The following is a 14,542-nucleotide window of genomic DNA, read 5'->3' as shown; positions in this document are numbered from 1 at the left end:
TCCACGTGCCTGTATGACCTCCCTACAATGCCTGGGCATGCTCCTGATGAGGTGGCGGATGGTCTCCTGAGGGATCTCCTCCCAGACCTGGACTAAAGCATCCGCCAACTCCTGGACAGTCTGTGGTGCAACGTGGCGTTGGTGGATGGAGCGAGACATGATGTCCCAGATGTGCTCAAATGGATTCAGGTCTGGGGAACGGGCGGGCCAGTCCATAGCATCAATGCCTTCCTCTTGCAGGAACTGCTGACACACTCCAGCCACATGAGGTCTAGCATATATTCTTGCATTAGGAGGAACCCAGGGCCAACCGCACCAGCATCTGCTCTCACAAGGGGTCTGAGGATCTCATCTCGGTACCTAATGGCAGTCAGGCTACCTCTGGCGAGCACATGGAGGGCTGTGCGGCCCCCCAAAGAAATGCCACCCCACACCATGACTGACCCACCGCCAAACCGGTCATGCTGGAGGATGTTACAGGCAGCAGAACGTTCTCCACGGCGTCTCCAGACTCTGTCACGTCTGTCACATGTGCTCAGTGTGAACCTGCTTTCATTTGTGAAGAGCACAGGGCGCCAGTGGCGAATTTGCCAATCTTAAGGTTCTCTGGCAAATGCCAAACGTCCTGCACGGTGTTGGGCTGTAAGCACAACCCCCACCTGTGGACGTCGGGCCCTCATACCACCCTCATGGTGTCTGTTTCTGACCGTTTGAGCAGACACATGCACATTTGTGGCCTGCTGGAGGTCATTTTGCAGGGCTCTTGCAGTGCTCCTCCTGCTCCTCCTTGCACAAAGGCGGCGGTAGCAGTCCTGCTGCTGGGTTGTTGCCCTCCTACGGCCTCCTCCACGTCTCCTGGCCTGTCTCCTGGTAGCGCCTCCATGCTCTGGACACTACGCTGACAGACACAGCAAACCTTCTTGCCACAGCTCGCATTGATGTGCCATCCTGGATGAGCTGCACTACCTGAGCCACTTGTGTGGGTTGTAGACTCCGTCTCATGCTACCACTAGAGTGAAAGCACCGCCAGCATTCAAAAGTGACCAAAACATCAGCCAGGAAGCATAGGAACTGAGAAGTGGTCTGTGGTCACCACCTGCAAAACCAGTCCTTTATTGGGGGTGTCTTGCTAATTGCCTATCATTTCCACCTGTTGTCTATTCCATTTGCACAACAGCATGTGACATTTATTGTCAATCAGTGTTGCTTCCTAAGTGGACAGTTTGATTTCACAGAAGTGTGATTGACTTGGAGTTACATTGTGTTGTTTAAGTGTTCCCTTTATTTTTTTTAGCAGTGTATATAATGAAATCACAAATTGCAATGGGACACCTTTTTGTAGACCTATTCACATTTCAGACGGTGCCACAACGTTGTTTCTGTGATAATATGTATTCCAGTCAACCAACATTCATGGATCTGATATACAGTGAGGGAAAAAAGTATTTGATCCCCTGCTGATTTTGTACGTTTGCCCACTGACAAAGACATGATCAGTCTATAATTTTAATGGTAGGTTTATTTGAACAGTGAGAGACAGAATAACAACAAAAAAATCCAGAAGAACGCATGTCATAAATGTTATAAATTGATTTGTATTTGAATGAAGTATTTGACCCCTCTGCAAAACAAACTTAGTACTTGGTGGCAAAACCCTTGTTGGCAATCACAGAGGTCAGACGTTTCTTGTAGTTGGCCACCAGGTTTGCACACATCTCAGAAGGGATTTTGTTTCACTCCTCTTTGCAGATCTTCTCCAAGTCATTAAGGTTTTGAGGCTGACGTTTGGCAACTCAAACCTTCAGCTCCCTCCACAGATTTTCTATGGGATTAAGGTCTGGAGACTGGCTAGGCCACTCCAGGACCTTAATGTGCTTCTTCTTGAGCCACTCCTTTGTTGCCTTGGCCATGTATTTTGGGTCATTGTCATGCTGGAATACCCATCCACGACCCATTTTCAATGCCCTGGCTGAGGGAAGGAGGTTCTTACCCAAGATTTGACGGTACATGGCCCCGTCCATCGTCCCTTTGATGTGGTGAAGTTGTCCTGTCCCCTTAGCAGAAAAACACCCCCAAAGCAAACCGATCCACAACAACTAAGATCGTAGTATTCCCTTGTGACGGGGGGAGGTCTGTAACAAAATCCACCGATAGATGTGACCACGGCCATTGTGGAACGGGTAGGGGTTGTAATTTCCCTCTGGGCAGGTGTCTAGGTGCCTTGGGCGCACACCGAGCAGGAGGAAACATAAACCCTCACGTCCTTAGCTAAAGTACTTCCCACTAAGACAGCACACTGTCCGACCGATGCCAGGATGACCAGAAGAGGGTGACGTATGAGCCCAATAGATCAATCGATCGCGAACATCAGACGGAACGTACACACGACCCACTGGACACATGGGGGGAGTGGGCTCCGTGCGTAACACCCGCTCGATGTCCGCGTCAACCTCCCATACCTCCGGTGCCACCAGACAAGAAGCCGTAAGTATGGGAGTGGGCTCACTGGATCGCTCCTCTGTGTCATACAGCCGGGACAGAGCATCTGCCTTAGCATTCTGGGAACCTGGTCTGTACGAGAGGGTGAAAACAAAACGTGTGAAAAACATGGCCCACCTTGCCTGGCGAGGGTTCAGTCTCCTCACTGTCCGGATGTACTCCAGATTGCGGTGGTCAGTCCAAATGAGGAAAGGGTGTTTTGCCCCCTCAAGCCAATGTCTCCACGCCTTCAGAGCCTTAACAACAGCTAACAGAACCTGGTCCCCCACATCATAGTTATGCTCCGCCGGACTGAGCCTCTTCGAAAAGAAAGCACAGGGGCAGAGCTTTGGTGGCGTACCCGAGCGCTGAGACAGTACAGCTCCTTTCCCAGCCTCAGACGCGTCCACCTCGACTATGAATGCCAAGGAGGGATCAGGATGATCCAGCACGGGAGCTGAGGTGAACAGAGCCTTCAGGTGACCAAAAGCCCTGTCCGCCTCAGCTGACCACTGCAGGCGCACCGGTCCCTCCTTCAGCAAGGAGGTAATGGGAGCCGCTACCTGACCAAAGCCCTGGATAAACCTCCGGTAGTAGTTGGCAAACCCTAAGAATCGCTGCACTTCCTTAACCGTGGTTGGAGTCGGCCAATTACGCACGGTTGAAATGCGGTCATTTTCCATCCCCACCCCTGACGCGGACATGCGGTAGCCTAAGAAGGAGACAGACTGTTGAAAGAACAGACATTTCTCAGCCTTGATGTACAGGTCATGTTCCAACAGTCGACCAAGCACCTTGCGCACCAGGGACACATGCTCGGCTCGTGTAGCGGAGTATATGAGAATATCATCTATATACACCACTACAAATACTTCCTCTACAAAGGATTGGAAGACTGAGGGAGCATTCATCAACCCATACGGCATGACGAAGTACTCATAGTGCCCAGAGGTGGTACTGAATGCCGTCTTCCACTCATCCCCTTCCCGGATATGCACCAGGTTGTACGTGCTCCTGAGATCCAATTTGGTGAAGAAGTGCGCCCCGTGCAATGACTCCGTCATACTAGCAATGAGAGGTAGTGGATAACTGTACTTCACCGTTATCTGATTGAGACCTTGATAGTCAATGCACGGGCGTAAACCTCCATCCTTCTTCTTCACACAAAATAAACTTGAGGAGGCAGGGGAAGTGGAAGGCCGACTTTATCCCTGTCCAAGAGATTCGGAGACATATGTTTCCATAGCCACCATCTCTTCCTGTGACAGAGATACACGTGACTCCGAGGAAGCGCAGCACCCTCTCAGAGATTTATCGCACAATCCCCCTGTCGATGGGGTGGTAATTGAGTCGCCTTCCTTTTACAGAAGGCGAGAGCCAAATCGGCATATTCGGGAGGAATGTGCATAGTGGAGACCTGGTTTGGACTCTCCACCGTAGTTCCACCTACGGAAACACCTACAAACCTCCCCGAGCACTGACGAGACCATCCCTTGAGAGCCCTCTGTTGCCACGAAATATTGGGGTCATGGGCGAGAGGCTAACTTAGCGGTTAAGAGCGTTGTGCCAGTAACCGAAAGGTCGCTGGTTCTAATCCCCGAGCCGACTAGGTGAAAAATCTGTCGATGTGCCCTTGAGCAAGGCACTTAACCCTAATTGCTCCTGTAAGTCGCTCTGGATAAGAGCGTCTGCTAAATGACTAAAATGTAAATGTAAAATCTAACCAGGGAAGCCCTAACACCACTGGAAACGCAGGAGAATCGATCAGGAAGAGACTAATTCTCTCCTCATGACCCTCCTGCGTTTTCATCCAGAGTGGAGCTGTGACCTCCCTAATCAGGCCTGACCCTAAAGGGTGACTATATAAGGCATGTACAGGGAAGGGCACATCAACAGGCACAATAGGGATCCCTAATCTATGAGCAAATAGACGGTCCATAAAATTCCCAGCTGCACCTGAATCTACGAGCACCTTATGCTGGGAATGCGGGGAAAACTCAGGAAATTCTACATGAACCCACATGTGCGCAACAGGGAGCTCTGGGTGAGTCGGGTGCCTACTCACCTGGGGTGGTCCACCAGTGCCCTGCCTGCTGCCTCGACTCCCTGAGGACCCTTTCCAGCACTGACCAGCAGTGTGTCCTCTGCGGCCCCAGTTGGTGCAGGAAACAGCCCCCCTTCCGGTCACCCTTAGATCAGCACCTCCGAGCTCCATCGGTGTAGGGTCGGAAGTGCTGGGGAATGGACTGGACAGACCCTGATCCGGACGTCCGCGGGTGGCCAACAGGTTATCCAGTCTAATCGATAAATCCACCAGTTGGTCCAGGTTAAGGGTGGTGTCCCTGCAGGCCAGCTCCTGACGAACGTCCTCCCGTAGGCTGCATCGGTAATGGTCGATCAGGGCCCTCTCATTCCATCCTGCGCTGGCTGCCAAGGTCCTGAAGTCCAGTGCAAAGTCCTATGCGCTCCTCTTCCCCTGTCTGAGGTGGAATAACTGTTCCCCCGTCGCTCACCCCTCCGGTGGATGATCAAATACCGCCCGGAAACGGCGGGTGAAATCCTCATAGCGCACTAATGTCGCGTCTATACTTCCCCACTCAGCGTTGGCCCACTCGAGCGCTTTCCCCGACAGACAGGAGATGAGGGCGGACACGCTCTCGTATCCCGAGGGAGCCAGGTGGATGGTTGTCAGGTAGAGCTCCACCTGGAGCAGAAACCCCTGGCACCCGGCAGCTGTTCCATCATATGCCCTCGGGAGCGAGAGCCGAATCCCAATGGATCCAGGTGGTGAAGGGGTGGACAGCGGTGTGGAGTGAATAGTAGTGGAAGGAGGTGTAGAAACCCCCCCCCCCCTCTCCCATCGCTCCATAGTCTGTACCACTCTATCCATGGCTGTGCCAAGAGTCTGTAGCATGGTTGAGTGCTGCTGGATGCGTTCCTCCACCGATCCTGGAGGAATGGATGTACCTGCTGACTCCATAACGGGTGTGTGATTCTATCATGCGTCAGTGTGTAGCGGTAGGACGGAGTCAGGGGCAGGACACAGAACTAAGTAAATAAACATATCCTCCATGCAGGGAAGAAAATACAGACTCACAAAGCAAATGACAACAAGACAACGAACAATCACGCACAACACCATGAGAGAACCAGAGGGTAAAATAGGGAAACAAATTAACGTACATTGGAACCAGGTGTGTGCAATAAAGACAAAACAAGTAGAACACAGAAACTAGTTAAAAAATAGTTTGGTGGCAGCTAGTACTCCGGTGACAACGAACGCCGAAGCCTGCCCGAGCAAGGAGGAGGAGCAGCCTTGGCTGAATTCGTGACACCGTTAGTAAACCCGCTACAATCATGCAGTACAGTGTACAGTCATCAAGCAGTTTAGCACTACACCGGCAGGCCCCGGTGGCAATAAATTTATAAAACCAAAAGCTTACCTTGACTTGGAAGAGTTCCAGTGTTGGATAGCCATAGACAGCTAGCTAACATAGCATCCCTCTCTGTTTGAGCCGGGTGTTTGAGTAGGCTAAACTAGCTAGCTGCATTTGTCAACTACTCACCACATGTTATGCACTGCAGTGCTAGCTAGCTGTAGCTTATGCTTTCAGTGCTAGATTTTTGATTTTTGATTTATTTCACCTTTATTTAACCAGGTAGGCCAGTTGAGAACAAGTTCTCATTTACAACTGTGACCTGGCCAAGATAAAGCAAAGCAGTGCGATAAAAAAAACAACAACACAGAGTTACATATGGGATAAACAAAAACGTACAGTCAATAACACAATAGAAAAATGGAAAATCTATATACAGTGTGTGAAAATGTAGTAAGTTATGGAGGTAAGGCAATAAATAGGCAATAGTGCAAAATAATTACAATTTAGTATTAACACTGGTGTGATAGATGTGCAGAAGATGATGTGCAAATAGAGATACTGGGGTGCAAATGAACAGAATAAATAACAATATGGGGATGAGGTAGTTGGTACAGATGGGCTGTGTACAGGTGCAGTGATCAGTAAGCTGCTCTGACAACTGATGCTTAAAGTTAGTGAGGGAGATAAGAGTCTCCAGCTTCAGAGATTTTTGCAATTCGTTCCAGTCATTGGCAGCAGAGAACTGGAAGGAATGGCAGCCAAAGGAGGTGTTGGCTTTGGGGATGACCAGTGAGATATACAGTGGGGAGAACAAGTATTTGATACACTGCCGATTTTGCAGGTTTTCCTACTTACAAAGCATGTAGAGGTCTGTAATTTTTATCATAGGTACACTTCAACTGTGAGAGACGGAATCTAAAACAAAAATCCAGAAAATCACATTGTATGATTTTTAAGTAATTAATTTGCATTTTATTGCATGACTTAAGTATTTGATCACCTACCAACCAGTAAGAATTCTGGCTCTCACAGACCTGTTAGTTTTTCTTTAAGAAGCCCCCCTGTTCTCCACTCATTACCTGTATTAACTGCACCTGTTTGAACTCATTACCTGTATAAAAGACACCTGTCCACACACTCAATCAAACAGACTCCAACCTGCACAAGGCTGGGATGGGCTACAGGACAATAGGCAAGCAGCTTGGTGAGAAGGCAACAACTGTTGGCTCAATTATTAGAAAATGGAAGAAGTTCAAGATGACGGTCAATCACCCTCGGTCTGGGGCTCCATGCAAGATCTCACCTTTGGGGCATCAATGATCATGAGGAAGGTGAGGGATCAGCCCAGAACTACACGGCAGGACCTGGTCAATGACCTGAAGAGAGCTGGGACCACAGTCTCAAAGAAAACCATTAGTAACACACTACGCCGTCATGGATTAAAATCCTGCAGCGCACGCAAGGTCCCCCTGCTCAAGCCAGCGCATGTCCAGGCCCGTCTGAAGTTTGCCAATGACCATCTGGATGATCCAGAGGAGGAATGGGAGAAGGTCATGTGGTCTGATGAGACAAAAATATAGCTTTTTGGTCTAAACTCCACTCGCCGTGTTTGGAGGAAGAAGAAGGATGAGTACAACCCCAAGAACACCATCCCAACCGTGAAGCATGGAGGTGGAAACATCATTCTTTGGGGATGCTTTTCTGCAAAGGGGACAGGACGACTGCACCGTATTGAGGGGAGGATGGATGGGGCCATGTATCGCGAGATCTTGGCCAACAACCTCCTTCTCTCAGTAAGAGCATTGAAGATGGGTCGTGGCTGGGTCTTCCAGCATGACAACGTCCCGAAACACACAGCCAGGGCAACTAAAGAGTGGCTCCGTAAGAAGCATCTCAAGGTCCTGGAGTGGCCTAGCCAGTCTCCAGACCTAAACCCAATAGAAAATCTTTGGAGGGAGCTGAAAGTCCGTATTGCCCAGCGACAGCCCCGAAACCTGAAGGATCTGGAGAAGGTCTGTATAGAGGAGTGGGCCAAAATCCCTGCTGCAGTGTGTGCAAACCTGGTCAAGGCCTACAGGAAACGTATGATCTCTGTAATTGCAAACAAAGGTTTCTGTACCAAATATTAAGTTCTGCTTTTGTGATGTATCAAATACTTATGTCATGCAATAAAATGCAAATGAATTACTTAAAAATCATACAATGTGATTTTCTGGATTTTTGTTTTAGATTCCGTCTCTCACAGTTGAAGTGTACCTATGATAAAAATGACAGACCTCTACATGCTTTGTAAGTAGGAAAACCTGCAAAATCGGCAGTGTATCAAATACTTGTTCTCCCCACTGTACCTGCTTGAGCGCATACTACGGGTGGGTGTTGCTATGGTGACCAATGAGCTAAGATAAGGCAGGGATTTGTCTAGCAGTGATTTATAGATGACCTGGAGCCAGTGGGTTTGGCGACAAATATGTAGTGCGGGCCAGCCAATGAGAGCGTACAGGTCACAATGGTGGGTAGTATATTGGGCTTTGGTGACAAAACGGATGGCACTGTAATAGACTACATCCAATTTGCTGAGTAGTGTTGGAGGCTATTTTGTAAATGACATTGCCGAAGTCAAGGATCGGTAGGATAGTCAGTTTTACGAGGGCATGTTTGGCAGCATGAGTGAAGGAGGCTTTGTTGCGAAATAAGAAGCCGATTCTAGATTTAACTTTGGATTGGAGATGCTTAATGTGAGTCTGGAAGGAGAGTTTACGGTCTAACCAGACACCTAGGTATTTGTAGTTGTCCACATATTCTAAGTTAGACCCGCCGAGAGTAGTGATTCTAGTCGGGTGGAGGGGTGCAATTAGCGTTAGATTGAAGAGCATGCATTTCATTTTACTAGTGTTTAAGAGCAATTGGAGGCTACGGATGGAGTGTTGTATGGCATTGAAGCTCGTTTGTTAACACAGTGTCCAATGAAGGGCCAGATGTATACAAAATGGTGTCGTCTGCGTAGAGGTGGATCTGAGAGTCACCAGCAGCAGGAGCGACATCATTGATATACACAGAGAATAGAGTCGGCCCGAGAATTGAACCCTGTGGCACCCCCATAGAGACTGCCAGAGGTCCAGACAACAGGGCTTCCGACTTGACACATTGAACTCTATCTGAGAAGTAGTTGGGGAACAAGGCAAGTTGCAGCGGAGGGTGCAGAGCTGGTGGCCGGGGTAGGGGTAGCCAGGTGGAAAGCATGGCCAGCCGTAGCAAAATGCTTGTTGAAATTCTCGATTATCGTAGATTTATCGGTGGTGACAGTGTTTCCTAGCATCATTGCAGTGGGCAGCTGGGAGGAGGTGCTCTTATTCTCCATGGACTTTACAGTGTCCCAAAACTTTTTGGAGTTAGTGCTACAGGATGCAAATTTCTGTTTGAAAAAGCTAACCTTTGCTTTCCTAACTGATTGTGTATATTGGTTCCTGACTTCCCTGAAAGGTTGCATATCGCGGGGGCTGTTCGTTGCTAATGCAGTACGCCACAGGATGTTTTTGTGCTGGTCAAGTGCAGTCAAGTGTGGGGTGAACCAGGGGCTATATCTGTTCTTAGTTCTGAATATTTTGAATGGGGCATGCTTATTTAAGATGGAGAGGAAATAACTTTTAAAGAACAACCAGGCATCCTCTACTGATGGAATGAGGTCAATATCCATCCAGGATACCCAGGCCAGGTCAATTAGAAAGGCCTGCTCGCTGAAGTGTTTTAGGGAGCGTTTGACAGTGATGAGGGGTGGTCGTTTGACCGCTGACCCATTATGGACACAGGCAATGAGGCAGTGATCACTGAGATCATGGCTATCTCTACAGTAGATTGCAACTGCCCCCTTTGGCAGTTCTATCTAGACGGAAAATGTTGTAGTTGGGGATGGAAATTTCTGAATTTTTGGTGGCCTTCCTAAGCCAGGATTCAGACACTGCTAGAACATCCAGTCCAGTGATTCAGTCATTCCGGCAGAAAATCCGATATGCTCTGGGTCGATAGCGCGCTGTGCAGACTGTGCAGACTGGCCGATATTTGTCCAGGCTAAAGCTGGCTGGTAGGTACTACAGGCCACGGACAATGCTGAAGACCGCTAACGGTGGCTAATAGCAAGTAGCTAGCTAGCTGGCTAGCTGGCTAGTTTCAGCCGGAGGTTCTAGATAAAAAGGTATAAAGAAATAATAGAATCCGTTCCACATTGGATGAGGCGGGTTGCAGGAAAGTATATTTAGTTAAAGGATGGAAAGTGAGATTGAGAAATATACAGTGGGGAAAAAAAGTCTTTAGTCAGCCACCAATTGTGCAAGTTCTCCCACTTAAAAAGATGAGAGAGGTCTGTAATTTTCATCATAGGTACACGTCAACTATGACAGACAAATTGAGATTTTTTTTTCCGGAAGATCACATTGTAGGATTTTTTATGAATTTATTTGCAAATTATGGTGGAAAATAAGTATTTGGTCAATAACAAAAGTTTCTCAATACTTTGTTATATACCCTTTGTTGGCAATGACACAGGTCAAACGTTTTCTGGGAGAACTTGCACAATTGGTGGCTGACTAAATACTTTTTTTCCCCACTGTATATGAAAAAGAAAAAAAAAGAAAAAAAACTGGCTATTTACACGAGGACACTACAGAATACATGACCGCACTGCTACGCCATCTTGGATCATTCTCTGATCCTTTCATTGGTGGACAACATGTCAGTTCATGCAGTTGTCGTAATGTGTAAGTCTATGGAATGGGGGTGAGAACCACGAGCCTCCTAGGTTTTGTATTGAAGTCAATGTACACAGAGGAGGACGGAAACTAGCTGTCCTCCAGCTACACCATGTTGCTACCCTACAGAGTGCTGTTGAGGCTACTGTACACCTTCATTTCAAAACAGTGTGTTTTAATCAATTTTTTGGTGACGTGAATATACACTACATGATCAAAAGTATGTGGACACCTGCTCGTCGAACATCTCATTCTAAAATATGGAGTTGGTCCCCCCTTTGCTGCTATAACAGCCTCCACTCTTCTAGGAAGGCTTCCACTAGATGTTGGAACATTGCTGCGGGGACTTGCTTCCATTCAGCCACAAGAGCATTAGTGAGGTCAGGCACTGATGTTGGACGATTAGGCCTGACTCGCAGTCGGCGTTCCAATTCATCCCAAAGTTGTTCGATGGGGTTGAGGTAATGGCTCTGTGCAGGCCAGTCAAGTTCTTCCACACCGATCTCGACAAACGATTTCTGTATGGACCTCGCTTTGTGCACAGGGGCATTGTCATGCTGAAACAGGAAAGGGCCTTCCCAAACTGTTGCCACAAAGTTGGAAGCACAGAATCGTCTAGAATGTCATTGTATGCTGTAGTGTTAATATCTTCCTTCACTGGAACTAAGGGGCCTAACCCGAACCATGAAAAACACCCCCAGACAATTATTCCTCCTCCACCAAACTTTACAGTTGGCACTATGCATTAGGGCAGGTAGCGTTCTCCTGGCATCCGCCAAACCCAGATTCGTCCGTCGGACTGCCAGATGGTGAAGCGTGATTCATCACTCCAAAGAACACGTTTCCAGTACTCCAGAGTCCAATGGCGGCGAGCTTTTCACCACTCCAGCCGACACTTGGCGCATGGTGATCTTAAGCTTTCCATGGCTGCTCGGCCATGGAAACCCATCTCATTAAGCTCCCAACAAACAGTTATTGTGCTGACGTTGCATCCAGAGGCAGTTTGGAACTCGGTAGTGAGTGTTGCAACCGAGGACACGATTTTTACATGCTACGCGCTTCAGCACTCGGCGGCCCTGTTCTGTGAGCTTGTGTGGCCTACAATAACAGCACTTGACCGGGCAGCTCTAGCAGGGCAGAAATTTGACGAACTGACTTGTTGGAAAGGTGACATCCTATGACGGTGCCACGTTGAAAGTCACTGAGCTCTTCAGTAAGGCCACTCCACTGACGGAGTCTACAAAACATTAGGAACACCTGCTCTTTCCATGACGTAGACTGACCTGGTGAATCCAGGTGAAAGCTACATTATGATCCCTTATTGATGTAACTTGTCAAATCCACTTCAATCAGTGTAGATGAACGGGAGGAGAAGGATTTTTAAGCCTTGAGGCAATTGAGGCATGGATTGTGTATGTGTGTCATTCAGAGGGTAAATGGGCAAGACAAAAGATTTTAGTGCCTTCGAACGGGGTATGGTAGTAGGTGCCAGGCGGGCCGGTTTGAGTGTGTCAAGAACTGCAATACTGTTAGTTTTTTCACGCTCAACAGTTTCCTGTGTGTATCAAGAATGGTCCACCACCCAAAGGACATCCATCCAACTTGACACAACTGTAGGAAGCATTGAAGTCAACATGCGCCAGCATCCCTGTGGAACGCTTTCGACATCTTGTTGTCCATGCCTCGACGAATTGAGGCTGTTCTGAGGGCAAAAGGGGGTGCAACTCAATATTAGGAAAGTTTTGTACACTCAGTGTAAAACGTTTATCCAACCATAGTCCAACTGAGAGCTGCCAAGGTGGGGAGTTTCTATGTGTGGAGCCTAGGTCATGGCTGTCAGGGAGGCGGGTGCAGTGTAAAAGCTGCTACACTGTAACTATTTACCTTTCACTCTGTGTTAAACTGACAGGCAGGCAGGCAGGGCTCCCTAGAGATGGATAGAGGCCTTATTCCACATGATCAGGATTAGCAGTAGCAGCAGCTCAGCCCTGACCAGGGAATGCAGCATGGTAGTCTGCAGACCTACGGTGATACCTCAGAGATAAATGGCAATGAGTGAAAGAATGGTGTCTCATCCCATGGCTTTGCTCAAGCAAAACATTTTATATGTTTACAGTACCAGTCAAAAGTTTGGACACACCTACTCATTCAAGGGTTTTATTGTAGAATAATAGTGAAGACATCAAAACTATGAAATAACATATGGAATCATGTAGTAACCAAAAAAGTGTTAAACAAATCAAAATATATTTTAGATTTGAGATTTTTCAAATAGCCACCGTTTGCCTTGATGACAGCTTTGCACACTCTTGGCATTCTCTCAACCAGCTTCACCTGGAATGCTTTTCCAACAGTCTTGAAGGAGTTCCCACATATGCTTAGCACTTGTTGGCTGCTTTTCCTCCACTCTGCCGTCCGACTCATCCCAAACCATCTCAATTGGGTTGAGGTCGGGGGATTGTGGAGGCCAGGTCATCTGATACAGCACTCCATCACTCCTTCTTGATAAAATAGCCCTTACACAGCCTGGAGGTGTGTTGGGTCATTGTTCTGTTGAAAAACAAATGATAGTCCCACTAAGCCCAAACCAGATGGGATGGCGTATCGCTGCAGAATGCTGTGGTAGCCATGCTGGTTAAGTGTGCCTTGAATTCTAAATAAATCACAGACAGTGTCACCAGCAAAGCACCCCCACACAATAACACCTCCTCCTCCATGCTTTATGGTGGGAACTACACATGCGGAGATAATCCGTTCACCCACACCGTGTCTCACAAAGGCACGGCAGTTGGAACCAAAAATCTCCAATTTGGACTCCAGACCAAAGGACACATTTCCACCGGTCTAATGTCCATTGCTCGTGTTTCTTGGCCCAAGCAGGTCTCTTCTTCTAATTGTTGTCCTTTAGTAGTGGTTTCTTTGCAGCAATTCGACCATGAAGGCCTGATTCACACAGTCCCCTCTGAACAGTTGATGTTGAGATGTGTCTGTGACTTGAACTCTGTGAAGCATTTATTTGGGCTGCAATTTCTGAGGCTGGTAACTCTAATGAACTTATCCACTGCAGCAGAGGTAACTCTGTGTCTTCCATTCCTATGGTGGTCCTCATGAGAGCCAGTTTCATCATAGCGCTTGATGGTTTTTGCGACTGCACTTGAAGAAACTTTAAAAGTTCTTGAAATGTTCCGTATTGACTGACCTTCATGTGTTAACGTAATGATGGACTGTTGTTTCTCTTTGCTTATTTGAGCTGTTCTTGCCATAATATGGACTTGGTCTTTTACCAAATAGAGCTATCTTCTGTATACCCCCCCACCTTGTCATAACACAACTGATTGGTTCAAACGCATTAAGAAGGAAAGAAATTCCACAAATTAACTTTTAAGGAGGCACACCTGTTAATTGAAATGCATTCCAGTGGACTACCTCATGAAGCTGGTTGAGAGAATGCCAAGAGTGTGCAAAGCTGTCATCAATGCAAAAGGTGGCTGTTTGAAGAATCTCAAATATAAAATATATTTAGATTTGTTGAACACTTTTTTGGTTACTACATGATTCCATATGTGTTATTTATAATAATAATATGCCATTTAGCAGACGCTTTTATCCAAAGCGACTTACAGTCATGCGTGCATACATTTTTGTGTATGGGTGGTCCCGGGGATCGAACCCACTACCTTGGCGTTACAAGCGCCGTGCTCTACCAGCTGAGCTACAGAGGACCACATTATTTCATAGTTTTGATGTCTTCACTATTATTCTACAATGTAAAAAATAGTTTAAAAAAATAGAAAAACCCTTGAATGATTAGGTGTGTCCAAACTTTTGACTGGTATTCTATATTCAGAATAACATTGACTTATGACTATATTATGTTGGCCTCACAGTGATTCTTACCTAATACCTGTCATTCATTTTCTTGAAAAGCAGTCTTTTCAGACA

General features: G+C 47.3%; 1 protein-coding gene across 8 annotated transcripts in view; it reads left to right on the top strand.

Moving 5' to 3' along the window:
* The window catches only part of LOC121535266 (catenin delta-2), a 175,514-nt gene that overhangs the window by 97,536 nt on the left and 63,436 nt on the right, over positions 1–14,542 (top strand). The window lies entirely within an intron of this gene.

This window comes from Coregonus clupeaformis, chromosome 21 (assembly GCF_020615455.1).
Source record: "Coregonus clupeaformis isolate EN_2021a chromosome 21, ASM2061545v1, whole genome shotgun sequence".
Taxonomy (NCBI): domain Eukaryota; kingdom Metazoa; phylum Chordata; class Actinopteri; order Salmoniformes; family Salmonidae; genus Coregonus; species Coregonus clupeaformis.
This window is presented reverse-complemented; position numbering and strand designations above follow the sequence as displayed.